The sequence below is a fragment of the Culex pipiens genome, chromosome 3 (assembly GCF_016801865.2).
Source record: "Culex pipiens pallens isolate TS chromosome 3, TS_CPP_V2, whole genome shotgun sequence".
NCBI lineage: Eukaryota > Metazoa > Arthropoda > Insecta > Diptera > Culicidae > Culex > Culex pipiens.
The window spans coordinates 107,338,936-107,366,889 of NC_068939.1; the positions used below are offsets into that span (position 1 = coordinate 107,338,936).

The window sequence follows — 27,954 nt, forward strand, 5'->3', positions numbered from 1 at the left end:
GTGGATAGGAATGTTACTATTTTCCCATCATAATTCCCATATAAACTTTAACCCAATGTGCTGATATTTGTGCGTGAGAGTATGCCCTACAAGGGGAACCAAACCAGATCTTGACTAAGAACTATTCGAATTCCGTTCCCATTCAACACACCCAATCTTGAGCAAATAATCCTATGACAAATTTATCAGAGGCTCTGCAAAAGACGAAGTTGTGTACATTGCGTGATCAAGCAAGATCTTGCTTGTTCGAATTTCTACGTTGTCCAATAAACTCAAGAAAAACTTAATTTTCTGTCTAAAAACGAAACCTGAGCCGATTTCAAGCACGATAACAATCGTCGACCTGTTGATCTACCATAAAGCAAATTAGGAACCATCCAGAAATGGAGCAACCTCTCAACCCACATGCAATTCGTTCGAATCCGTCCCAAAAAAAAACAGATATGGTAACATCTTTCGGCACTCTTTATGGCCCAGCAACTGGTGCATTTGCGGGCCCGCCATCTAGGCTATAGTCCGGTTTCGAGTGGACACTGGACACATACGGGGACGCTCTGCGTGGGCGTTCCTGGGTGCACCGCGATTATTCAAATTTGTAACGAGCGATGTTTAACCGTTTGACATTAATTTAGTGGCCTTTGCCGTAGTGGTCGCGATAAATCTTTTCCGCAGATCTCGAGATAAATCTCGCGGGTGCGCGCGCGCGCCCTGGCGCGCGGGGCTTTCTGGAGATTTGTTTCGTGAAAATAAAAATCAGTCGTAATTTATATGGGTTTTGGATCGGTTGCACTTCCCGGCAACCGGGTTCCTTTCACTGGGGATCCCGAACCGCCGCCCACAAGGGACCGCTTTTTTCGGGGTACGTATATTCTTGAAGTTGACAGCGCAAAAACACCAGACGATCAAGACGTGTATATGGTAATATAGTTGTTTCCGAAGTTATTTTTGAAAGGCGCAATGATACGTCCGAAGATAACAAGCCAACGCCGAGTTAATAAAATTCACATGTGTCGCTTCGAAGGCAGATAAAATATTTAAGTAACAGAATAATTTCGTGGGTCGGCGCGATAAAGTTGGGTGATCTTTATTGAAACGGACGATGTGACTCTTAAAAAGTTATGAAATCTTAAGTGCTTCGCACTAAAACATCCACGAAGTCCTTCTTTGGAGTTGCAGATCTGCATTAAATCCTCGTTTGTGCTCAGCGAGAAAGGTTGCCAAATTGCATTTTGATATGCATTGACCCGATTCTTCCTATTTCGCTCGCGTCGTGCCGGACAATGCATCACGACTGTGCGGCCAACAATCATTTCCCGGACCCCACCGGAGGAGCGCATGCTTTCACCATTTTTGAGTTCCTTTGGCGCGAGAAAATGCAAACATGATCATATTTATTGCTCTCGAGACTTTCTCGAAACTTTATTGTAATGCAATCGTGGCGTCATCATCCCTTCCTCAATCGGCACAATAAAATAACACAACTATTGATTTCCTCCCGCGTTCTCCCTCGGCCGGCTTGACCTGGACCCGGTCCGTGGCGGCCACTTTTGACTCCCAGACTAGACTGGGAGGTAACTAAATACACGAAATGTGATAACATCTCCGGGCGGCGCAAAAGCCACGGCTTTGAATGGTCATTGCAGCGCGGCCGTTAGAGAAGGCGCGTACTTATACTGGTAATAATACAGAGATTAGCCCCAACTTGGGCGACTTAGTCATACACTCCCGATGGGGTGGTGGGTGCTGAGAAAGAAAGTCGTGATCTTCGACTGGACTAAACGTGAAGGATGCAGGACTAGGGTAACTGTTGTAATTTGAGTTTCTTTAATTAATCGTAGATCAAAATCATAACCATAATTCTCCCAATACAAACCGCAACCCTTTAACTCTCGGCCTACTGCTGTGGCTGCAATTTGCAAAGTTCGCAAACATCGCACACTACCCTACCCTGCGCGGGGTTCGGCCAAGGGAATCGCCAAAGAAAACAAGAACCGTACTGGAAGTGGCCAACTGTCAGCCGGCCCTCGTCGCCCTGCCCTCCTCGGGTCAGCTCCGATTATACGTACAACTGCAATAACAATTTCTCATTGATCTGCCTTTCTCACACGTTGGCAGCCTCCCAGACTGCCGTCCAGCTGCTCAATCCTCTATTATAGTTCGACGACGACGACGACGACTTTCAATTGCTATAATCTTACTATTTGTGCACATGGGGTTTTGGATGGGGGAAGAATACTGTTTCGCAGATGTATGTGAAATCGGAAAGCACTCCTGCCGGATGGAGAGGAGACTCCCCCGAAGGCAGGCAGGGTTTCCCCTTTTTGTGCTGGCATGTAGTACTGATTATCGGTTTCCCATTACCGAGCGATTATCACGGAAGTGAATTGTTTGGTTTTTATGTACACAAATTCCCCGGTAATTGTTATTACAATGATACTTTGTTAACGCTCTCTCTGTGCTGGGGATTGGTCTCGTGTTGCTTTGTTGTTTGAAATAGGAGGCTGGGAGGTTCATGCTGGGTGGCGCAGCAGTTTGTAGCCCCCAGGGCGGTGGCTTTGCTGATATGTTCATAATGGCAATAACATACACAAAAGGCTTTGGTGATGCTGTGTGTATGCTGATAGATCATTTAACCACACTCTCGTAAAGGTTTACGAGCTCTGTCGATAGGCTTCTGGGAGATTTAGTGGTAAAGGTGCAGCATAATTTGTCAAGAGATAAATGAAAATCAAATTTAAAAAAAACTAATCTGCTATATTTTGATTGCAAACAGCTTGTCATTAATTTTGACTGTCCGCCACCAAATCAGCGTTGTCGTGCTATCTTGTCGCACGTGCATTTTGGGCCAAAATGAGTTACGAACACCATTTTGTGCAGCTATCAATGTCTCATCACTTGACAGATCCCCAAAATTCGATTTATTGCGCGTATTCCCGAAAAAGACACGCGGCCTATCAGCCTCGAAACGACGCGCCGCACTTTCGGCAAATGCGCGCTGTCAAATCCCATACCGTCATCTGGGGCGAATCGGGGCTACAGTCTGAATAGGGACAGTAGTTGTAAGAGCACTTAAAGGTTTTAAATTTGGAAATGGATGTACACATTTTGTTGGTCTGAGTCTGTTCTATCCGAAACCAACCAGAAAAATCAAAATCTTGTGCTCTAACATGGTTAAAAGTGCTGTCCCAATTCGCCCCATGTGTCCCAATTCGCCCCAGTTGACGGTACTGCGCATTTAGTTTTTGTTGATCTTCTTCTTCGAATCGCCTGGCATTGTTGCCAGGTATGTTTTTTTATTGCACCAAATGTGCAGAAAATCACTGGCAACAATGTCTACGGCACATTCACATTCACACAAATGCCGCGCGGCCTGTACTTTTGAGAGAAACGGACAATACATCCTGAGATATTCAATAAAAACCGAAAAAACTCCGTTCATTGTTGTCATTCTTCATGTGAAAGAAGTTTCAATCTTGTCGAGCTACTGTAAACATTTTTAATTATAACTCGGGACACCGGCAACCAAATCCAAACAAACTTCAGGACAATGCACAAAATGGTCTGCCAAACAAAACGTGTTTGTTATTGTTTTCATTGCGTGCTCTTTTTTATGTTTATTCAAGGTCAAACATTAAAATGCATTTTTCTCGGAACGTCTAAAGGTGACGTGCGACAAGATAGCACGATAACGTCGAAATGTCATGCAATTCATCATAAATACCATAGCATTGCATAGCACTGCATAGCATTGCATAGCATTGCATAGCATTGCATAGCACTGCATAGCATTGCATTGCATTGCATAGCATTGCACAGCATTCAATCGTGTCTGGCTTTTTAATTCCAATTTGAGAGCTGTTTCCTCTGAGTTTTTTTCTGTGCATCTTTGGGTGTAACCCTGTTTGGAATCCTAGAAAATGCTATTAAATGTTACTTTTTAAAGATGTTAAATCTATTGCACCAATATTTTAAAGTAAAAAAAACTCCACCAGAGTAATTCTTCGTTCGTCCAATTTGTTGTAGTACATTACGGCGTATCTCGGCAGCTCATCAAGCTTTGTCCCGTTGTCACAAACTGCACAAGTCGACAAGTTAGCTTGCACAAAAAGCAGACAACAAATAATGTAAAACACTTTGAACTAATTTATCTCTCGTGTTCTGCTTCTTTGTCTTCTCGAACCTGGAGAAAAAACCGTCCACCGAAGAGCAATGACCATCGCAATTGTAGAGCAGTACTCCGTGGCGCAATTCCGTGAAGATGTCCCGATCTGGACCACCTTTCCGCCGGTGCCATGCGGCAATAAGAAAGAATAACGAGCGAAAAATTACGCTAATTGCAGCTGACAATTCGCTGAAATTTCACGGAGGGACAAGTCAGAAACAAAAAGGCACCAAGCTCATTAGAGATAAGGACGGTTGGGAATGCCCTCGGGGTCCCCGGGCCGGCTTCTTAATTCCATTAATTATTGGTTAATTATATTTTGATAACATTTAAGGAAATTAAACCACAACCATTAAACTCCCAGGGGACGCGGCGGAGACCAGTTGCGACGGAAAATTCATTTAAGGAAAGGAAGACTGTGACGATATTTCGTTGGAGGGTTTTTTTTGGCTGGTTGAAACATCCGAGTGGGAAGTCGCGCGCGGTGGAATCTTGCCAGCACTGGAATCAATAAATTTTCATTAACGGTTATCAACGCCGGGGCGACTCCACCCAAGACGATTGAGATTTACTGGCAGCAATTTTTGGTTGAACGAACAAATTAATCGACAAATTCCTTCATCAAGTCGAGTTCGGAACAGTTATGGCAACGTGATCAATTCCACCAACCAACTGTTTGGAACCAACAAAAAAAAGGGGCAGACGAGTGTTCCAGGAAAGCTCTATGGGAAGTAGAAATAAAATTAATGTTCCAATCTTATCTGGAATCGATCGGCACCACATACGCCTCAAAGGGACCCTTTTTCCGAAGTCGAGAGCTCATTCAGAAAAGGGGGCGAAGAACCCTCCTGCCGAGACCCTCGGAGAACCGGTGAAGAAGCGACCTGCAGTCCGGGGATAAAACAAGCACAAAACAGTAATTAAATTTGTTAATGAGGCGTGATGATGTTGATTCGGTTCTCTCTTTGTTTAATGGCGCAGTTCAACCAGTTGTCGAACCTATTGTTTTTGGTCGTGTCAATCGCTGTTCCTCCATTATCGTCGGATCTCGACGACGGTGACCGCCTCCATCGATTCTCAATCGGGCGTTTAATTACTTTTCGAATCAGGGTAGTTGCGCTCACTTTGGGAACTTTGAAGATTGTTTTTCACCCTAGAAATTCACGCCAAACTCACAACCCGCTACCCTCAATCATCGTGCAAATAAAGAGCATCCTGCTGAAGTGGCACGTCTTCTTGGTATTCCGACTGGTCGTGTGGGTGCATCTCTATCGTCACCCAATCGGACTGACGTGGCAACGTGCACCAAATCAACAACCAAAGGGAAAACCTTCGCTGCCGATGCTACTGCTTCCGTCACAATTCAAGGGAAGAAATTCGCTCGGCTGTGTGCATAATGCAAAAAACAACTTTGACCTGGCCTCGTAACGACCGCACAACGTGGGTATGGTTGGGTTGACGAGGTGGGGTTTAACGTCAAAAAGATTTAAAATAATTCAGAATGTCATGGAAGTTTCTCACAAAAAGTCACACAAGTTCACACAAAATCACACAAAACCACACAAAGTCACACGCATCACCATAAACGCAATATTAAGTTAAAATTCAGAAAGATTTTCCCAATCAGCCCCACCTTTCAGTGCATGTGCAAGGGTCAGTGCATTCGGTCACGATTTTTCCGCACATCCTCGTTCCCGTTCCGAAGAGGGCCTCAATCAACCTCGCGTGGTCCAATCTGCACAGCGTGGAAAATAAATATTCATCGATATTTTACAACTCCCAGGTTTGCCGGGCCATTCTTCGCGGCGGCGGCGGCTGGTTTGCCCTGCCAATGTGGTCCATCTCGCGGGGTCGACGTTGGTACGCGGAGGTGCACCGCCAACTACAACAACACGACGGATGACCGGTTTTTCTGGTTAAAACAATTCGAAAATAACAACCGGCAAGACGGAAGGAGCGGACTCCTCTCCTTGACCGAAGTCAATTTTTCATTTGTAATGACTCTGTGGCATATTACATCGCTGTTGGTTTGGGCAGTGCACCAGTTCATTGAACACCGTAGAGTCTTCAAGCGCAGATGCCCCCCAAAAGTGATTCTCAGCTTTACGAGCTCTAAATTGGCCGCAGAACGAGATGATTGACAAAGATAAGCCCTAGGCCGAGGACTGCTGGAGATGAGTGGCATTTTAGGGAAATTGGATACACCATCAGTCGCTGCGTGCGGGGCCATCGTAGACTCGGCATCTCCAGAATCTCCCTTGGTGGGAGGTCCCCACCGTTTCTTGGATTGACATCTGACCAACCTGCAGACTGTCACACGCAGACGACGCGCGGTCGGTTGGTGCACGTCAGCCGTAAACTGTACGTTCTAATCTTGTTGGCTAGAGTCGTAACGGCTGGGGCTTCTAGATGCAAGATATGCTGTTTGTGGCATTTGTGGAAACAGTTCACGTTACACGACTGTTGACATGGATGAGAAATGGGAAGATTAGTATGTAAAATACATGAGCCAAGATAATCAAGTGTCGTTGCCTCGGCTATAATGTGAAATATTAATGGCCCTAACCTGAAGATCTGTTATCTTTTGCTGTAACTCAATCAAATGTCGTATCAACTGCAATTCTTTGATCCCTACTTGATGATTTCCTAATAGACTCGAAATCTCTAGCCCGAATTCCAGGTCCTCTGAACAATCATAACTGAACTTAGCTATCAAAACTCCTTTGTAGTCCACTGGACAGTGCTCGACCTGCAAGACCCTTTTATCAAACAGAAAAAAAGGAAGCAAACCGGACGACCAGCAAAAAAGGAAAATCTTAAAAGAAATCCCTCCTACTAATGCACTCTGCAGTTGGTACAAATTTAATTAAGCAATATTTCCGTCCTCGTCCATTACCGAAGACGAAGACGACTCGACCCGGACGGATGCAAACAGGCCAGCCTCGGCTATGATGTTGTGGAAATTTAATAAAAAGTGATTTTACGAGGGCACCCCCGCCAGGCTTCCGACTGGTGTCTGTTTGGCGGCGGCATTCCACAGGACGCAACCGACACGAACGCATGACAACACCAGCCCCCGACTCTCGGAGAGGCCTTTTATAGAGAAAATGCTTTTAGTTTTGCGGTTCTGGGTGTGTGTGTGTTAGGCATAAGGAAAATCATAAAAAAGCGTATGAAAATAATGAGGGTTTCCGTGTCCCTTCACACGCGCACCCACGAACCCGGTGTCGACCGGTTCAAGACTATTGCAGTACACTGGTTCACGGAAAGTCCTTTTGCATCAATTGGATTTTATTTTAGCTGGATTAAAGAGACTCCACAGCTGTTTAAATATGACGTCACTGAATTCGAACCGTCTTAACTTGACGCCACTGAATCTGAGGTCTAACGTCTTGACGCCAACTTGACGCTACTTAAGTATATTCGGCCAATCTTGACGTCACGTCTTGGAACAAGATTAATTAATTACATTGAAGTTGAACCGTCTCAACTTGACGCCACTTAAATCATGCCATCTAAACTTGACGACAATGCAGTCTGAAATTGATGTGATTTGTCTAAACTTACGTAACTGAAGTTGAAACGTCTGAACTTGACTCCACTGAAGTTGAGACGTTTTAATTTAACGCCACTGTAGTAGATAGTATGAACTTAACGCCACACTGAAGTTGATTAGTTCAAACTTGACGCCATTAAAGTTTGGCCTTCTAATATTGACGACACACACAGAAAAAAATCATGGTAATACAGTCGACTCTCTGGCTGTCGATCTTCTCGATATCAATATTGCTCCATCTATCGATGAATTCTTCAGTCCCTTCAAACTGCATACTTCGATTGGCTTTATTCCTCGATATTTTCTCTTGCTTGAAGGTTCTCTTCCTCGACGGTCCCTTGGATTCTGTTTGCTTTAAAAATCTCTTCCGGTTGTCGATAATTTCATTTTCTCATGGCTTGCATAGACATTTTTCTTGGCGAAACGAAGCTTTGAAGGGTGTTTGACATTAGTTTGTTTTTGTTTGCTGGACGTTGCCATGATTCTCTCCCATAGCTGGGTACCAAGAAAAACATATTTTCAATCGAGTCTTCATTTTGCATCGTTCTGTAAACTGATGATTCTCTTCCTCGACGGTCCCTTGAATATTGACAACCAGAGAGTCGACTGTATTACATCTGAGAAGGGCACTCAAAATAATCCACACGTAGTTGCTACGTGAAAAATCACGTAAACCCAAAATTCCCCTCCATAGGTCCATTTTACGTGACACACGTAAAAATAATGTGAAAGTGTACCGGCAAAAAAATATTTTCACGTTGAAACTACGTGAAAAACCTTATAGTATTTTTCCACTAGGGTTTTCCATGTAGCTTTTATGTGTTTTAAAATGTAACTCCAACGTGACTGGAGTGCACCATTCCGCAAAATTTCTACGTGATTATTTTAGTATGAAAATTGATGGTGTACGGTGAAGACCTGCTGTCGGTCTTGTGCCTGAAAATTGAAGTGAAAATAGAACGGTAAGTTAAATTAAGTTAAAATAATTTGATCAATAATTAATAATATTTTTCTCGCAGAAGCCGATTCTTTGTCAGCAGCATCCTTTTTCCTGGCGGCAAAAGAATTTCTAGGCCCGTTCTAACAGTAGTGGCCGATGCTACCGTGTTGATTGACATCACCGAAAATGTCACGGATATGGCCAGCGTTTGCCGGGTGTGTTCCGGAGGATTGCGAGTATGGATTGCGTTCTTGGTGGTCCGATCTTCAATGCCGGATGCTTTGCCGCCACTCTCTCGTCGGCCCTGGCCAGTTTAGTGTCCGCGTCGAAGGTGCTCCAAGCAACAAGCTGTATCCAAATAAAAGGATTGGTTTAGAACCAGCATCGGAAATAACAACCAAGGCGGACATCCACTGGGGTTCGACGATGTAAGCCGACCAACCCGACCATCTACGACAACGACTTCGAGACGGGTTCCCTTGCGGCCATGCAGGCCAGCGGAATCATTAAGCTTCGCTCGAACATCTTCCTGCTCGGCACATGCACGACTGGGCCAAGATCAGTTAATCTAGTTAATGAATAAAATGAATTTTTGCAAATTAAATTTAATTTCTTTTTATTTCTCTTCGAAAAACAAAAATCAATTATAGTTATCACCCACACCTGCAAAGTTCATATAATGTTTACTAAAACAAACATGTAGAATTTACCAATCGATTCATATAGCTTTTACGTGCGAAACACGTAGAAACAACGTGAAATGATCTGGCCAGCAAATTTCGTTTCTACTAGGGCCACCTTGTAGAAGTTACGTGAAAACTCTAGTGGAAAAATACCACATAGCTTTTCACGTAACCTCAACGTGAATAATTTTTTGAGTGGGGTACATCTTTTATGTCAGAAAAAAGGTGTAATTTTACCTCTGGAAATGTGTAATTTTACCACTTTTCTGGTGTAATGTCACTTTTTCAGTCTAAATTGAGGTAAAATTACATCATAAAAGTGGTAATATTCAAAAATGTTCGGCAACACCAGCCAGCAACAGTCAAGTGTTCGGAGCTCTTCAAACTTTTCGATTTTTCCGCCGTAATTTACCGTGATTACCCGCGAGTTTGCTGCTCCAGCATGTCAAGGGCCGGCCGTGGCCGTGGCAGTTCGAGTGCGGCCTCGAAAAACCCGCGTTGCTCATCTACCGGCAGAGTGCAGAAAGGTAAACACACCAACGCCGCATCGACCGCCATCGCGCACGGGAGCGTGCCCAGTGACGTCACCGATCCATCGTTTTTACACGTGTCATACCGTCCACGTGAGTCCCCAGTACGGACGAGACAATCGACCCGGGCATCCGGAAGCACTTCCGACCAGCAGGAGCAGCAGCAGCCGTCCACAAGCACCACGACGACAACCACTTCCAACGTTCCCACCAGAAACGAATTCGAGATTCTGAGTGGAGAAGAAAACAAAACCGACAGTGACAGCAGCAGTGCTAGCGACGACGATGACGATGATGAACTTGCGCGCAAGCAAGAAAAGAAGAAAAAATGTAACTCTTCGAAGGAACGACGTCCACCTCCAATTTTTATTTTGGATACGCTGGCAGACGATGTTGACGAGTTGCTTTAGGGCCTCCAATATTGTCTGAAAATAGGTAAAACGTCAGTGTAAGTTATTACACATAACAAACTGAATTTCGACATGGTGGTGAAGAAGTTGAAATGTTGAGTGCGAAACTTCAAGTTTTTTACATTTGACCCTGCAGAGAAGGTCCCAGTGAAGATCGTCCTTCAGGGATATCCGGACCGCCCGATCTCCGACCTGGAAGAACACCTATCGGGCATCAAGGTTAAGCCTCGAGAGATTAAGGTGCTCTCAAAAACGACAACGGTGACAGGTACGTACACATTGTACCTCCTGTACTTCGATCGTGGGTCCGTCAAAATCCAGGACCTTCGGCGGATCAAAGCACTGGACGGATTCTTTGTGACGAGGCGATTCTACATGAAGAATCCCGCCGACGCAGCCCAATGCCACCGCTATCAAAAGTTCGGACACGGTTCAAGAAACTGCAATCTTCCGCCCCGGTGCGTAAAGTGCGGTGAGACCCACTTCACCGAAAGGTGCAATCTTCCGCGGAAAGACCAGCTGGGGGAAAACGCCCAGCAGCACAAAGCGCGCGTCAAGTGCGCGAACTGTGGTGGAAACCACACGGCGAATTTCCGTGGCTGTGCCGCGCGGAAAAAGTATCTCGAGGAGCAGGACAAGAAGAAGAAAGCGCCAGCGTCCCACCAACCTCCGAAGACTTTGAGCTCGAACGCTGCAGCAGCTGGCGGCGGAGCGGTTCCATCGACCAAACCAGCGTTCCCTCCCGGTTGGGGAGGTTCGTACGCTAGAGTAGCCGCTTCTGGCGTCGGTACTCCCCCGGGACAAGCTGATGTTACCGGTGATGATCTTTTCACGCTTCCTGAGTTTTTTGCCCTTGCTAGAGAGATGCTCACGCGCTTTCGTGCCTGCCGAAATAAGGCAGAACAATTCCAAGCTCTCAGTGAGCTGATGATGAAGTACATCTACAACGGATAAGCTGTCTTGTGCAGCGAAGTTTTTCGACGTCAACAGACAAAACAAACTGTGATTTAGTTGTAAGCTTTTTCTATCCTTTTCCTTAGCAAATCTCGAAGGTTTTTTTTATTTCTCCTTCTCTTGCCAAATCCATTGTTAGAATATCCAATTACATCTAAATGAATTATAGTGTAAACCATAATTGAAAGGAACTTTCAAACTCTATTAGGTTATAAGAAACACGAAATTGTAAATTGATTATGTACTAATAAACACTAATTGAATTGAATTGAAAAGTGGTAATATTCAACCATCCAAAATTACAGCTTCCAAATTTACATTATTTTTTACTGTGCAGAAGTTGAACCGTCAGAAATTGAAATGATTCGTCTCAACTTGACGTTACTTCAATTGAACGGTCAAAACTTGACGCCAGTAGAGTGCAATCGTATGAACTCGACCCCATTGAAATTGAGCCATCTGAACTGGACGCCACTTTGGCAGAATCGTCTGAAATTAAGGTGATTCGTAAAAAAAAATACAAAAATTGACGGCACTGCACTTGCACGTCTGAAATTGAAGTGATTCGTCTAAACTTGACGCCACTGAAGTTGCCGACACTGTAACTAAATCATCTGAAATTGAAATGACTTGTCTCCGTTTGAAATCCGTTTAAAATTTTAAACATTCATCTAAATTTGCGTTACTACATTTGAACGGTTAAAACTTGACGCCATTTGAGTTGAATCATATTAGCATGACGCCATTGAAGTTTAGCCGTCTGAGCTTGACGCCACATCTGCAGAATAGTCTAAACTTGACGCCACTGAAATTGACAACATTTCAGTTGAATCTTCTGAAATTGAGGTGGTTTGCATTAACTTGGCGTTACTGAATTTGAAAAACTACATAAATTGACGACACTAATGTTTAGCCGTCTGAACTAATGTCTTTGAGGTTAATCCGTCTCAAATTGACGTCACCGAAGTTAAATCTCCTTATCGTGATTCCACCGTATACAAAATACAAAACCATTCAACTTCCAACCTTTTATTTTGCCACCCGGTGTAATTGGTTAAAGTACCAGTCCAGGCAGGAAGGCAAAAAACGTAAACGTCAGGGAAAATAACGTGAAAAATGCGGTCTGTATCGTGGCAGAAATGAAATGGAAAAAGAGGCTAGCCGTCGTCGCCGCGTACGACTTTCAGGGGGTGGTGGAAAACTGCTGGTCCCGGAAAAGCCGTTGGATTGTAGCAGGACAAAAAGGTTCCGAGGGGGCGAGCGCGCGCAGGAATAACGACTTCCTTCGGCGTTTCTTCTGGCCAGGAGTTGAGCACATCCCGCGTCGTCTTTATAGTTGCCAAAGGTTTTACCCTCCGCCTCGAAATTCCGGACTTTGGCTTGGAATAATATTTATCAAAATGATTGTGTGTGTGTGCAGCGGAAAAGGGCGTAATGGGTGTCTTGGGGGAGGCGAAACTTTTAATAAGGGGTGAACTTGGCCAGAGATGAATTTCCCATTTCGAGCAAATTATTTCACATCTTGCCGATGGGGGAGAGCTCGAGCGAGAGAGATTGTGGAGGTGTCAGACCTGGACTAGCCGACCTGACTGGGATAAGGGATCGGAAAGGTTTGAGATAACCAACTTGGGAATTGAAACGGTAAACACGGGAGAGGGGACGCGCCAAAATATGGCGCCACACTGCGAGAGATATAGACTGAGGTATTATAAATTATTCATTAAATTCGGGGAAGGGTACGGGGACTGCCCTCGTGGGCATCGGCCGGATATTACGCTACGTGAAGGATTGTTTTCCGCATCTTGATAGCGATTAGGGGCAAATTGTGACGGGAAAATAGGTGCTGCGTTGAATGAAGCGTAATTTATGGACAAACTGCGTGCTCGCGCTGTCGGAACAGATTTTCCTAATTTCGAGTTCATCCGTTGCGACAACTGTGTCTGGTGCGTACGACGGAACCTGTCACTGCTTATGAATATAATTGCTTTTCAGAACTTTATGGAATAAATAATTACCCCACGGAGTTGAACCGGTGACGTCGGAATGTTTCACCCCAGCTTGTCTAACTGGAAGTTCAAACAACACACGTTACTAATTCAGCGTGGATGTCGTCCCCCATAAAACGGTAGCATTCCAGCTTCCCGATCTGCCCAAGTCCCCCAAAGTTGAACGCACGGCTTCCTGTCTGTGTGGGGCAGCCAAGTCACTATCTCAAATTAGTTGCTATCGAGTCGAGTCCATTCGAAGCAGAAAAAAAGCGAAAGAGCTCTAATTCGAAACCAAATTAGTGTCAATATCGGGCTTTGCCACCAGGAATTCACACCGCATCGACTCCAAGGGGGAGCGCGCTGGCAGAAGAAACGACTCCGATTCCCGTTACTAATTAGCATGTACAACAGATTTATGCTTGTTAGATAACGCTCTACTCCAAGCAGATCCAGGCGGTAGGTAGTCCAAGCCCAGCAGTCGACATGGTTTAACCAATCACGATATTGGGTCAATAGAGCTCCAAACAGGCTTCTCGATAACAAAAACATTGACGCCAAATTGGGGCATTATTCAAATTGGGGAGACAATTTTCAAACAAAATATCAATAAAAATCAATGCTCTTGTCTCCGTGATGCGAGCATTCATGTCTGAGACCACGGTTCAATAAACTGTTTATTGCACCATTAGGAAGCCGCGTGTAAATGGCCACCGGTAGACATCCACCACGGAGGTACTTGCCCCGGCAACGGAAGGTGTATTGTATGTGTCTCTATAGATGAAAGGGAAGTCATTTTTCCGATATGCCGCCGAAGCTAATTGCCTCCGCCGCCGCCGTCACGTCGTATGCTGCTATCAGGTAAAGATAACGGACGGCACGGTTGTTGGAAGTCTCGAGCATGTATCTACAAGGGAACCACACTTTCATCTTCGATGGCGCTGATTTCGCTACTCGGCTTTTACCGTGGTGACAGTAGTCAGTAATAAGGTTTAATGATAGGGAATTTGTAACTTTTTTGTGAACTTTCTTGTGAAAAACCGCCTTTTTAAGCTTTAAGAATTATTATTCCCGATCGGTTATTTTTCGTCCATTTTTGTTTGAGAAAATTAAAATGTTGACCCAGAATGCAGCAATAGATCTAAAACCATTTGGTATCTAGAACCATAATTGAAATAACTGTGTGTTACTTTTTTTTAGAACAGAAATTAAAACACATCTCAATTATCTCGAGAGATATTGAAAATCAATTTTTGTTTGGTAAATATTTTAGAAAATTTCAGGGAAAAATCATTAAAAAAGTTTGATCTGCCATAACTTTTCAGAGTTGTGACTAATGTGAATTTAGAAATCTTAGAAAGGTCGAGAGTAATGAAATTGGTTGAAAAGACTTCTTAGTCCCACTGTTTATCTTCCTACCTAGCACAAAACTCATGCTTGCAACACTATCAACGAGAACATCACAGAGAAATGCTTCAACTGTGGTGGCAACCAGTCGACGAAGAATTGAAGCTGCCCAAAAAGAGCTGAATTTGTGAAAATTCGGCAGCAAGCTACAACGAGGAACCAACCAAATTTATGCAAAATAACACTAGCATTCGAGATTGTGGTTTTCCCGCGTCTAAAGGGCAGGGAACAGTTTGGTTGGTTCCAAATCTGCTGCCATTCCAGCCTTGAGTAAGCTACTGAGGGAAAACAAACCATCATCAACGGAAGAAGGAACCACCACAAGAACTTCTAAATATTTTCATCGAGATCACAACAACTCTGCGTGGTTGCAAAGTACGTTTAGGACAAATGAGAACTCTTGGAGAATCCATCGTTTAATACAATTTGCAGATTTCTCGTTCTAATGTTGTTGTTCTTTATTGAATTTGGGTGACTTTAACTTTAAAAAGGTCACCACTCTTTCTTATGATTTTGAAAAATTCAGTTAATTTATTTAAATAGTTTAAAGTTAAGATTAGATTTTTTTACTCCAAATGTACTTCTAATACAACATTTTAAAATGATTTGATATAACTTAAAAACAGTGATTCTTATACGAAAAGATCAACAAAGATGAAGGACATTTAAGCTGACCTTTTAACATGTATAAGAAATTAAATGTATTATAAGAAAGATAAATAAAGATAACCATTTTAATGAATCTTAAAAATTGATAAGCTGGCAAATCTGTCACAACTTAGTGAGTGGGAAAGTTCAATTTCAGATGTTAAAAAAGGGTCTTCGTTAATTTATCAACCATTTCTGAGCACTATTTTTTAATCTTATGCAAAAAAAACATCGATAAATCGACGTTTTGCGATGGATTAACTATCAGCAATTCCCCACGTAGTTTTCCAATCCAAAAACCACATTTTACAAAATATGGAGCATCAACTTATTTTTCGAATCATGCTGTTTTCGAGGGGAATTGCTGTTTGGTCGAGCTGTCAAACAAGATACTTTCTGTCAAGAACGGTCACAATCCAAAATGTTCATAATTGATATTAAATTTCATTTTAAATATGTTGTGCATGTACACAGTATCATTGTGCTCAAAAAAAGCTTAATCGTTGTGTGTGAGCAATATCAACCCAGTTTTAAAACTTAATAAAGTATCTACATTTAGTCTTCTCGCACATTATAGTTTCCATGTCTTTCATGTTAAGGGAACACAAAAAAGTAAATTATAGATAATCCCATAGCGTATAGGACCCTTAAAAAAATCTAGAATTTAGCTGAAAAGCACCTAACTACAAGAATGTGTCCCGAACTCATCGTTGAAGAAGAACTCCTCGAATCTAGCTCACGAAATCTTCATAACTGCGACACCTGTCACACAATTTGTAGGTCAGCGAAGATAGGTGGCAATCCCGGTGACAATTTATTCGTTCATGGATCCTTCATAGACGACAGATTTCAGCACACCTTAAGCTCGTCTTAGCACTCAGAAGCCGCCGCTGATGCCGCTGACACAAGCGCAGTTTGTATTGCCAGAAGTCAAGCCGCACTCCATCAAGTACCCATTAGGCGCATTATCTTGCCCAAACATCTCTCTCCCCTCCCGTGAGCGCGCGCGGTCACGGGGACCTGGCCACAACCAGCCAGCCAGCCAGCGATGACGGGTTTTACGAATGATGATGCTGCGGTTTGGGGTTTTCGGAATAGACAGACAGCTCGGCTGCTGTTGTTGCTGCAGGTCGTCAACCAAGAAGCGGGTTGGTGTTTAATTCTCGTGTGCGCGCACACGTTCGGCAAGTGGAAGTGACTTTCGAGTTAATTATCGGGAAAATATATTCCATTCATAAAATTTAATTAGCACCATAAATTAAGGAGACGACGACGGCGACGAAACCACAAGACACCGACACGGACGGCCGGCGGCGGTTGTCTATTGGCTGCTATTGAGGGGGGAAGGCGGCTCGGCCCAAGACACTGCTGTTGATCGGTTCGGTTAGATGTGGGTGGATGATGTTGAGGCAAATGGGGAGGTGGCACGCAATGAAAACGAAATTATGTTTACACTAAGGAGTGTAATCTTCACAAAACAGCAGCAACCGGCAAGTGAGCGAGAAAGACACATCATTTATGCTCTGTTCCCATGTCTCACGTTTCATTTCACTCGTCTTATTGCGCTATAAATAAACACGAGTCGTGCGTTAGGACTTGGATTCGGGGTACGCAACGCACCATCCTGGTTGGAAGTGTGATCTAGGGTGGTCCTGTCCTGTGATGTTACGTTTATTTTGGAAAATAATTTGCATGTACTGTAAAACAAATTACGAATGCTGACGAAATTTGCTTCCAATTTCATTAATTATCAAAAATAAATGGTGCAACAAATTCTGGACTGCTTTTTCATATCTATTAAAAATGTAGGTACACAACAATAAAAAAAATCCTGCTTGTTAAATGAATGTTGTTATATTAGCCGCTATAATATTAAACACTTCAAACGCTAAGAACCCAAATCAGCTTTGGCATAAAAGTTTCAATATTATTTTGAGTGCAAAAAAAAACGCAATAAACAAAAATTATGTATGCCAGAACAAATATTCATGAGAAAATAGAAGTTTAGGTTCATGCACCGTTTTCATATCAGTATACCTACTACAAAGAATATTTTATTGAATAAAAAACTATTTAGAGGACTTGATCGCCGGGGAAACTTGATCCCTAGCCTGTAACTCGTCGTTGTCGTTGTGCGGAATTGACATAAACTCACTGTAGAATACAAAGAAGAATTGAATTTTAAAAAAAACTTTGGCTGTGTTTTTCACTAATATTTTCTATATCGTATTTTTCTATGCTATGCCTCTACTAGGATGTAACAAAAATGACTTTTTGGCGGGCATTCAGGGGTTTGTTCCGGTGGGCATACTGAGCCCAAATCCCAAATATGAGCTCGATCGGACGTAACAGGAGCTGGCGCTCCGCCCTTCAATTTTAAATGGGATTTTACCCGTAAAAAAAGATTTTTTCAAAAATATAAATTTTTGAGGCATTTTGGCCACCAATGTGTTTACCAAAAACATCACTGGCGTGTAGGCCAGATCCTTGCGCATCTTTTGGTATATATAACATTGAAGTTCGGAGCATCCTGGAGCTCGGTACAGACCTTCAAAGTTTGGCATTTTTTCGAAAAATCGGTCCCAGCAAAATCAAATGGCGTCTCGGGCGTCGCGAGGTGCGACGCATATCTTTTTTGCCGGGGCCGATTTTTCGAAAAAATGCCAAACTTTGAAGGTCTGTACCGAGCTTCAGGATGCTCCGAACTTCAATGTTATATATACCAAAAGATGCGCAAGGATCTGGCCTACACGCCAGTGATGTTTTTGGTAAACGCATGGGTGGCCAAAATGCCTCAAAAATTTATATTTTTGGAAAAATCTTTTTTTACGGGTTAAATCCCATTTAAAATTGAAGGGCGGAGCGCCAGCTCCTGTTACGTCCAATCAAGCTCATATTTGGGATTTGGGCTCAGTATGCCCACCGGAACAAACCCCTGAATGCCCGCCAAAAAGTCATTTTTGTTACACTCTAGCCTCTACACTTTTTTAAACAATTGAAATGATAATGGTTTCATTCTGCACAACAAAAAAAAAGTTGCATTTTGGAATGTTTAAAAATTTGCTTGGTTGAATATTACCTATTTTTGAGTAATATTACTCAAAAAATTTGTAAAAATTTGAAGCTGATGAAAATTCATTAGAAACTGATAAAAACTCACCAATACCTGATGTAATACTACTCATTATTTTAAGACATAATCTGTCCTAATTAATATTACATCTTTTGCCTTTCTTACAAAAGAAAGGTTTAAGGTTTACTTTTGTAAAAACGCTTTTTTCAGAAATCTAAAAAAAATCGTGCACGACGAGGATTCGTCCCAGGAAAAAATCCTATTACTAAAATGAAGGTTTAGATGCGCTCTTTCGATTGAATTTTCGCCCGAAACCCGGAACTCAAAGCCTGATTTTTTAGAGCTCTTTTTCTGAAATACATGTCTGTATCCGCTCTTAAAAATTTGTGTCTTCCATCACTGGAAAACCGCTCGTAAAACCCACAATTTTTAAAAGCCAGATCTGTAGCCGTGGGGTCGGAGACGAACATTTTATTTTTCGATTCACAATTTTCGACCAGTAAATGTGGTCAAAGCCATTTTTAGAGGTATTTTTTGGACTATTTTGCAGATAACACTATCAAATTAAAAGAATTCAGTTTCAAACAAAAAGCCATTCGAGAACATGCGCCATAAACTGCTTGGGACCAAAATGTGAAGCATTTCCAAAATGTATTTCCAGAGATATAGCCATTTTAGTGTTTTTCGTCTTATTTTTACCCTATTTTTTCCTATTAAATTTTTGGATTTATACAAAATCATATACTGAACATCAAATTCAAAGTCCCGGCTCGTTCTCGCTCGAAAGCTCGACAAGTCGTCAATTCGAAACTGCAACGCCAGCGCTTTCTCGGAGTTTCATCATTTTGTAAGAAAGGCTATATTTCACCACTGGTGATATTAAATCGGGTTTTTTTCTGTTTATCGGGGAAAAATGTGAAAAACAACCAAAAATGGAAAAACTGGCTGTAAAAACATGAAAAAATGAAGTGACAAACGATAATGATAGGAGGTGGTAGTATTAGACAAATACTACCAGAAAAAATATACATAAACTAAGCAAAATAAATGCAAATATAAATACTAAAAAAAGAAAAATATAAAACAAGAGAAATCAAGTTTTTTGTAAAACAAAAGTTCCTTAAAATGACCTCCTCAAAAGTAATTGTTTTAATATATATTTGATTTAAGTTTGCTGTTTACAGATTTTATAAAAAATATTTTTTGTTTTGTGATCATGTTTTGCAATTTATTTATTTTTAACGGAAAGTGTTAGAAAAACAAAACCACCTAGAAATTACTACTTATAAAACCCCTGTTATCTTTTAATTTTTTGAAGATTTTTTCTATATTATATTATTTATCTTTTCAGCGAAACATCATTAGGTTCAACGACTTTTGACGTAATTATTTTGACGAAATTATTCCCTCTGTATATGAAAATGGCTTAGAAGCACACGGATAGAAATCCTGTAACTTTATTTTGTCGAATTTACAAACATTGAAATGTTTTTCAAAATCGTCACCATTTGTTTCGATTTCACTGTAAATATTTTCAAAATTGACGACAATGTTGTTTAAAATCGAAAAACGATTTTGGAAACATTTCAATGTATACAAATTCGACAACATGGAGTAACCGGATAATCTAACAGCATTTTTATCCGAGCAGATCATCAATGTTTATCAATATTTACGACTTTTCGAAAGATTCACTCAAGATTTATAAATTTATAATAATGTTATAAAATCTTAAAAATTATGTTCAATGTTATTCGAACAGACAGTAAATCTAGACTTTAGTAAATATCAGTTCAGAAATCATTTGTTTTGAACCACCCCATTCCCCACAAAAACACAAATCTTTTGGGATTGCACGACCCTTTCAGAGTTCCATGTTTTGCTTCTTTTTCCCCACCGCCCATCATGTGCTGCTACTGTTGCACATCACATCATCTCTGGCCCAGACCACGGCAAGACATGCGATCAAGTGCTTCATCACCAACAAGTCATATTGCGCGACTACGAATGGACGGTAGCGTCGTAAAGTTGCGATAAAAAACGACCAACTAAAAAGGGCCAAAAAGTATATTTATGCACGCGGTGGGAATCGCTGGGAACGGGATGGCACACGTACAAATTACGAGCACTCACATACACACTTACAAAAAGTCACGTGGTCGCTCTCGTTAGACATTCCGGTGAGTGTTAAATTATGCGGCACAAGAAAATAAAACAAGAAATTGGAGAGTGACACTACACTGGGTTGGATTTGCCCTCGATTAAACGCAGGAGTGAATTTTAGCGCCAGTGAAGAATGAGTTGATGTGGGTTTTGTTATTTTTTTTTCGCAAGAAATAGAATCTGGTCCGGTGGTCCGGCATTCGCCAGATTCCATTGAGATGAAAGATTGCCGATTGCAGCAGGACGCTAATTGAGCGTCGAAATGCCAGAAGCACTGCTGCTCCTTGCGTAAACAGTTTATCGCTCAACGCGCGTGCACTCGGAAATTGCTTCAAAGCAACTCAATTAATCCGCGCGGCCTCTTTTGGGGCGGAACGTCTGTTGATCGGTACGATCACCCCGGAGGGAACGCGAACCATCCAAGAAGATTCCATCACACTCTGGCCACTGCAAAGTCAGCAAACGGCGCGGCTAGATTACGGGCCGTATCGCGCGATGTCCAGCCCACCTTGCCCGTCGAGCTTCAGTCCAAACATCACCGTAGGCTGTCCCACCCCCGCAGTTTTTTTTTTGTGCTTGGCGGGAATTTTCAGATTTTCTGATGATGGTGCGGCTTTTGCGAGCCGTCCATCGGCAGCTACCGGAATTGCTATGTACTATACAGACTGAAGAGTAGCACCACCAGTAGGCGATTCAGCGATTGCATGCAATGTCCATTAAAGTCGCATTTTAGAACAAACGGTCGGTGGTGGCGAACACAGTTCAAACGAGACTTGCATTATCTCAATCAATCATTGCCGTGTGGCGGTGGAGTAGCGTGTGGTCATCCTGCTGAAAGAACCGTTTACTGTTCGAAGGGACGATGACCGTTGCGGCGCTGTTGGAGCTGAGGGAAGGCAGTTTAGTGTTGGACACCAGCAGCAAACACTTTGCAGTTGTTGAGTTTAGTTCAATCGATTGGCAGCAAGTCAATCGAACTATTGGTACTACATATTTGAGATTTGTTTAATTATCTCCTTTCGTTTAATCCTTTAAAATTTAAAAATTTGGGCCAAATATATTCTTTTAAATTTGATTCTCCATCAAACTTGGACTAGAAAAAAATATATTTTCAGCGAGAAACAAATCAACACACCATATTCTTTTTAAAAGTCGATTGCCGCAACTTTTTTAAGGCATGACTTAAAGTGAAAATGACCATGATAATTATTGATAGTTTAACCTTTGGGATTGCGTAATTTGTCGAAGAGTTTTCAAAATGTTCAATTGTATTTTGTTTGGATTTGTTATAAAAACATGTGAGCATGGTCTTACCAAAGTATGACAACTTGAGGTTGCTGAATTGTGCTTCCAGTTTGGGTCGAGCTTAACACCGATGGAACTTTCACGCAAAAAAAAAGCGTTCCCGTAGCCATGAACAAAAAATCACGAATTTAGCAAACAAACGTGTTCATGGAAACGTGAACAAATTCATGAAATCATGGTACAAAAATCATGAAATCATGATATGCACTTCATAAAGTTATGAACTAGTTCACGACGCTGTGATCCGTGTTTAAAGACGATAAGTTGCGTTACTTTTTCAAAGTCGACCAGTAACGCTTGGAAACAAAACAGACAAGTTTTGACGTGCTGACCAGCTGATTGGTTGAATTAGTTTGTGTATTTATTTTCAAAAAGATTATCGAAGAAATACAAATCAATTTTGTAGTTTTGTGAGTGGATTTTCGACCGTTCGGTTTCTGGGGGCGGGTGGCTCTGGTAAGTTTTGTGAGGGGTCATTGCCCACAAGGACTCATGCATGTGTTTTTTTTTTTGGAGAGGAGGGAGAAAAGCAACACAGGGAGAGGGTGAGGGGTTGGGTTGGAGGGGTACTTCAAACATTTTAAGCATTTCGATAAATTCAAGTTCATTCCAAGTTTTTCAAGTAATTCAAGTAATTCAAATTATTCAAAAAATTCAAAAAAATCAAGAAATTCCAGAAATTCAAGAAATTCAAGAAATTCAAGAAATTCAAGAAGTTCAAGAAATTCAAGAAATTCAAGAAATTCAAGAAATTCAAGAATTTCAAGAAATTCAAGAAATTCAAGAAATTCAAGAAATTCAAGAAATTTAAGAAATTCAGGAAATTCAGGAAATTCAAGAAATTCAAGATATTCAAGAAATTCAAGAAATTCAAGAAATTCAGGAAATTCAGGAAATTCAGGAAATTCAAGAAATTCAAGATATTCAAGAAATTCAAGAAATTCAAGAAATTCAAGAAATTCAAGAAATTCAAAAAATTCAAGAAATTCAAGAAATTCAAGAAATTCAAGAAATTCAAGAAATTCAAAAAATTCAAGAAATTCAAGAAATTCAAGAAATTCCAGAAATTCAAGAAATTTAAGAAATTCAAGAAATTCAAGAAATTCACGAAATTCAAGAAATTCAAGAAATTCAAGAAATTCAAGAAATTCAAGAAATTCAAGAAATTCGAGAAATTCAAGAAATTCAGGAAATTCAGGAAATTCAAGAAATTCAAGAAATTCAAGAAATTCAAGAAATTCAAGAAATTCACGAAATTCAAGAAATTCAAGAAATTCAAGAAATTCAAGAAATTCGAGATATTCAAGAAATTCAAGAAATTCAAGAAATTCCAAGAGAAATTCAAGAAATTCAATTAATGGTCGAAATTCAAGAAATTCAAGAAATTCAAGAAATTCAAGAAATTCAAGAAATTCAAGAAATTCAAGAAATTCAGGAAATTCAGGAAATTCAAGAAATTCAAGAAATTCAAGAAGTTCAAGAAATTCAAGAAATTCAAGAAATTCAAGAAATTCAAGAATTTCAAGAAATTCAAGAAATTCAAGAAATTCAAGAAATTCAAGAAATTCAAGAAATTCAAGAATTTCAAGAAATTCAAGAAATTCAAGAAATTCAAGAAATTCAAGAAATTTAAGAAATTCAGGAAATTCAGGAAATTCAAGAAATTCAAGATATTCAAGAAATTCAAGAAATTCAAGAAATTCAGGAAATTCAGGAAATTCAGGAAATTCAAGAAATTCAAGATATTCAAGAAATTCAAGAAATTCAAGAAATTCAAGAAATTCAAGAAATTCAAGAAATTCAAGAAATTCAAGAAATTCAAGAAATTCAAGAAATTCAAGAAATTCAAGAAATTCAAGAAATTCAAGAAATTCCAGAAATTCAAGAAATTTAAGAAATTCAAGAAATTCAAGAAATTCACGAAATTCAAGAAATTCAAGAAATTCAAGAAATTCAAGAAATTCAAGAAATTCGAGAAATTCAAGAAATTCAGGAAATTCAGGAAATTCAAGAAATTCAAGAAATTCAAGAAATTCAAGAAATTCAAGAAATTCACGAAATTCAAGAAATTCAAGAAATTCAAGAAATTCAAGAAATTCGAGATATTCAAGAAATTCAAGAAATTCAAGAAATTCCAAGAGAAATTCAAGAAATTCAATTAATGGTCGAAATTCAAGAAATTCAAGAAATTCAAGAAATTCAAGAAATTCAAGAAATTCAAGAAATTCAGGAAATTCAGGAAATTCAAGAAATTCAAGAAATTCAAGAAGTTCAAGAAATTCAAGAAATTCAAGAAATTCAAGAAATTCAAGAAATTCAAGAATTTCAAGAAATTCAAGAAATTCAAGAAATTCAAGAAATTCAAGAAATTCAAGAAATTCAAGAAATTCAAGAAAATCAAGAAATTCACGAAATTCAAGAAATTCAAGAAATTCAAGAAATTCAAGAAATTCGAGATATTCAAGAAATTCAAGAAATTCAAGAAATTCCAAGAGAAATTCAAGAAATTCAATTAATGGTCGAAATTCAAGAAATTCAAGAAATTCAAGAAATTCAAGAAATTCAAGAAATTCAAGAAATTCAAGAAATTCAAGAAATTCAAGAAATTCAAGAAATTCAAGAAATTCAAGAAATTCAAGAAATTCAAGAAATTCAAGAAATTCAAGAAATTCAAGAAATTCAAGAAATTCAAGAAATTCAAGAAATTCAAGAAATTCAAGAAATTCAAGAAATTTAAGAAATTCAAGAAATTTAAGAAATTCAGGAAATTCAAGAAATTCAAGAAATTCAAGAAATTCAAGAAATTCAAGAAATTCAAGAAATTCAGGAAATTCAGGAAATTCAAGAAATTCAAGATATTCAAGAAATTCAAGAAATTCAAGAAATTCAAGAAATTCAAGAAATTCAAGAAATTCAAGAAATTCAAAAAATTCAAGAAATTCAAGAAATTCAAGAAATTCAAGAAATTCAAAAAATTCAAGAAATTCAAGAAATTCAAGAAATTCCAGAAATTCAAGAAGTTCAAGAAGTTCAAGAAATTCAAGAAATTCAAGAAATTCAAGAAATTTTTGTATTTTTGTATTTTTGTATTTTTGTATTTTTGTATTTTTGTATTTTTGTATTTTTGTATTTTTGTATTTTTGTATTTTTGTATTTTTGTATTTTTGTATTTTTGTATTTTTGTATTATTGTATTTTTGTATTTTTGTATTTTTGTATTTTTATATTTTTGTATTTTTGTATTTTTGTATTTTTGTATTTTTGTATTTTTGTATTTTTGAATTTTTGTATTTTTGTATTTTTGTATTTTTGTATTTTTGTATTTTTGTATTTTTGTATTTTTGTATTTTTGTATTTTTGTATTTTTGTATTTTTGTATTTTTGTATTTTTGTATTTTTGTATTTTTGTATTTTTGTATTTTTGTATTTTTGTATTTTTGTATTTTTGTATTTTTGTATTTTTGTATTTTTGTATTTTTGTATTTTTGTATTTTTGTATTTTTGTATTTTTGTATTTTTGTATTTTTGTATTTTTGTATTTTTGTATTTTTGTATTTTTGTATTTTTGTATTTTTGTATTTTTGTATTTTTGTATTTTTGTATTTTTGTATTTTTGTATTTTTGTATTTTTGTATTTTTGTATTTTTGTATTTTTGTATTTTTGTATTTTTGTATTTTTGTATTTTTGTATTTTTGTATTTTTGTATTTTTGTATTTTTGTATTTTTTGTATTTTTGTATTTTTGTATTTTTGTATTTTTGTATTTTTGTATTTTTGTATTTTTGTATTTTTGTATTTTTGTATTTTGTATTTTTGTATTTTTGTATTTTTGTATTTTTGTATTTTTGTATTTTTGTATTTTTGTATTTTTGTATTTTGTATTTTTGTATTTTTGTATTTTTGTATTTTTGTATTTTTGTATTTTTGTATTTTTGTATTTTTGTATTTTTGTATTTTTGTATTTTTGTATTTTTGTATTTTTGTATTTTTGTATTTTTGTATTTTTGTATTTTTGTATTTTTGTATTTTTGTATTTTTTATTTTTGTATTTTTGTATTTTTGTATTTTTGTATTTTTGTATTTTTGTATTTTTGTATTTTTGTATTTTTGTATTTTTGTATTTTTGTATTTTTGTATTTTTGTATTTTTGTATTTTTGTATTTTTGTATTTTTGTATTTTTGTACTTTTTAATATAGCAACTTCTACGTGACTTTGGGCCATGGTTCGTTGACATTACATTAAATGGTCGTAATTATTAATTTGATGAATTTTGATATGTCACATGGCAAGGTTCCTTGCAAATTCCGAAGTGTCCCCAAGTGGCCACCGGTTACCGGTGACCCGTTCCGGAGTGGCCAGGTTGGGCCAGAGGACGTTGGCATCACTTGTAATGGTCATAGTTTTTAATTTGATGAAATTTGATATGTCACATGGCAAGGTTCCTTGCAAATTCCGAAGTGTCCCCAAGTGGCCACCTGTTACCGGTGACCCGTTCCGGAGTGGCCAGGTTGGGCCAGAGGACGTTGGCATCACTTGTAATGGTCATAGTTTTTAATTTGATGAATTTTGATATGTCACATGACATGGTTCCTTGCAAATTCCGAAGTGTCCCCAAGTGGCCACCGGTTACCGGTGACCCGTTCCGGAGTGGCCAGGTTGGGCCAGAGGATGTTGGCATCACTTGTAATGGTCATAGTTTTTAATTTGATGAATTTTGATATGTCACTTGGTTCCTTGCAAATTCCGAAGTGTCCCCAAGTGGCCACCGGTTACCGGTGACCCGTTCCGGAGTGGCCAGGTTGGGCCAGAGGACGTTGGCATCACTTGTAATGGTCATAGTTTTTAATTTGATGAATTTTGATATGTCACATGACATGGTTCCTTGCAAATTCCGAAGTGTCCCCAAGTGGCCACCGGTTACCGGTGACCCGTTCCGGAGTGGCCAGGTTGGGCCAGAGGATGTTGGCATCACTTGTAATGGTCATAGTTTTTAATTTGATGAAATTTGATATGTCACATGGCAAGGTTCCTTGCAAATTCCGAAGTGTCCCCAAGTGGCCACCGGTTACCGGTGACCCGTTCCGGAGTGGCCAGGTTGGGCCAGAGGACGTTGGCATCACTTGTAATGGTCATAGTTTTTAATTTGATGAAATTTGATATGTCACATGGCAAGGTTCCTTGCAAATTCCGAAGTGTCCCCAAGTGGCCACCGGTTACCGGTGACCCGTTCCGGAGTGGCCAGGTTGGGCCAGAGGACGTTGGCATCACTTGTAATGGTCATAGTTTTTAATTTGATGAAATTTGATATGTCACATGACATGGTTCCTTGCAAATTCCGAAGTGTCCCCAAGTGGCCACCGGTTACCGGTGACCCGTTCCGGAGTGGCCAGGTTGGGCCAGAGGACGTTGGCATCACTTGTAATGGTCATAGTTTTTAATTTGATGAAATTTGATATGTCACATTGCAAGGTTCCGAAGTGTCCCCAAGTGGCCACCGGTTACCGGTGACCCGTTCCGGAGTGGCCAGGTTGGGCCAGAGGACGTTGGCATCACTTGCAATGGTCATAGTTTTTAATTTGATAAATTTTGATATGTCACATGCCATGGTTCCTTGCAAATTCCGAAGTGTCCCCAAGTGGCCACCAGTTACCGGTGACCCGTTCCGGAGTGGCCAGGTTGGGCCAGAGGACGTTGGCATCACTTGTAATGGTCATAGTTTTTAATTTGATGAATTTTGATATGTCACATGACATGGTTCCTTGCAAATTCCGAAGTGTCCCCAAGTGGCCACCGGTTACCGGTGACCCGTTCCGGAGTGGCCAGGTTGGACCAGGTTCCGTCAGCATTACTTCAATAAAGCAGGTTCTTAGTATCTTTCATCTGCGGCCAAAAAATCCAAAATCGGTTAAATTATCTAATTTTGGTATGCGAATAACTGATTGCAGATAAATATATCCGTACCCGGGCCAAAATTAAATAGTTCATCACGTAATAATTGAATGATACCCCTCAACTGTCACTTTTCCGTATAAGGATTTCTGAACGTTCTTCGCCTCTGTTTCAAAGCTGTGGCAACGCCCACAAAATTCCCCCGAAGAAAAAATTCATGCTTTTTGTTCGCATGAGCGTGAACAAATG

At 39.7% G+C, this 27,954-nt stretch overlaps 1 protein-coding gene and 1 long non-coding RNA gene across 5 annotated transcripts in view; one reads left to right on the forward strand and one right to left on the reverse strand.

The window, feature by feature from the left end:
- Nucleotides 1–27,954, reverse strand: part of LOC120421017 (protein slit) — a 336,997-nt gene that overhangs the window by 63,165 nt on the left and 245,878 nt on the right. The gene's annotated exons all lie outside the window — the stretch shown is intronic.
- Nucleotides 8,381–9,262, forward strand: LOC128093336 (uncharacterized). The gene is made up of 2 exons (XR_008212420.1): nucleotides 8,381–8,680; nucleotides 8,738–9,262. It is a non-coding gene; the product is annotated as an uncharacterized LOC128093336 (long non-coding RNA).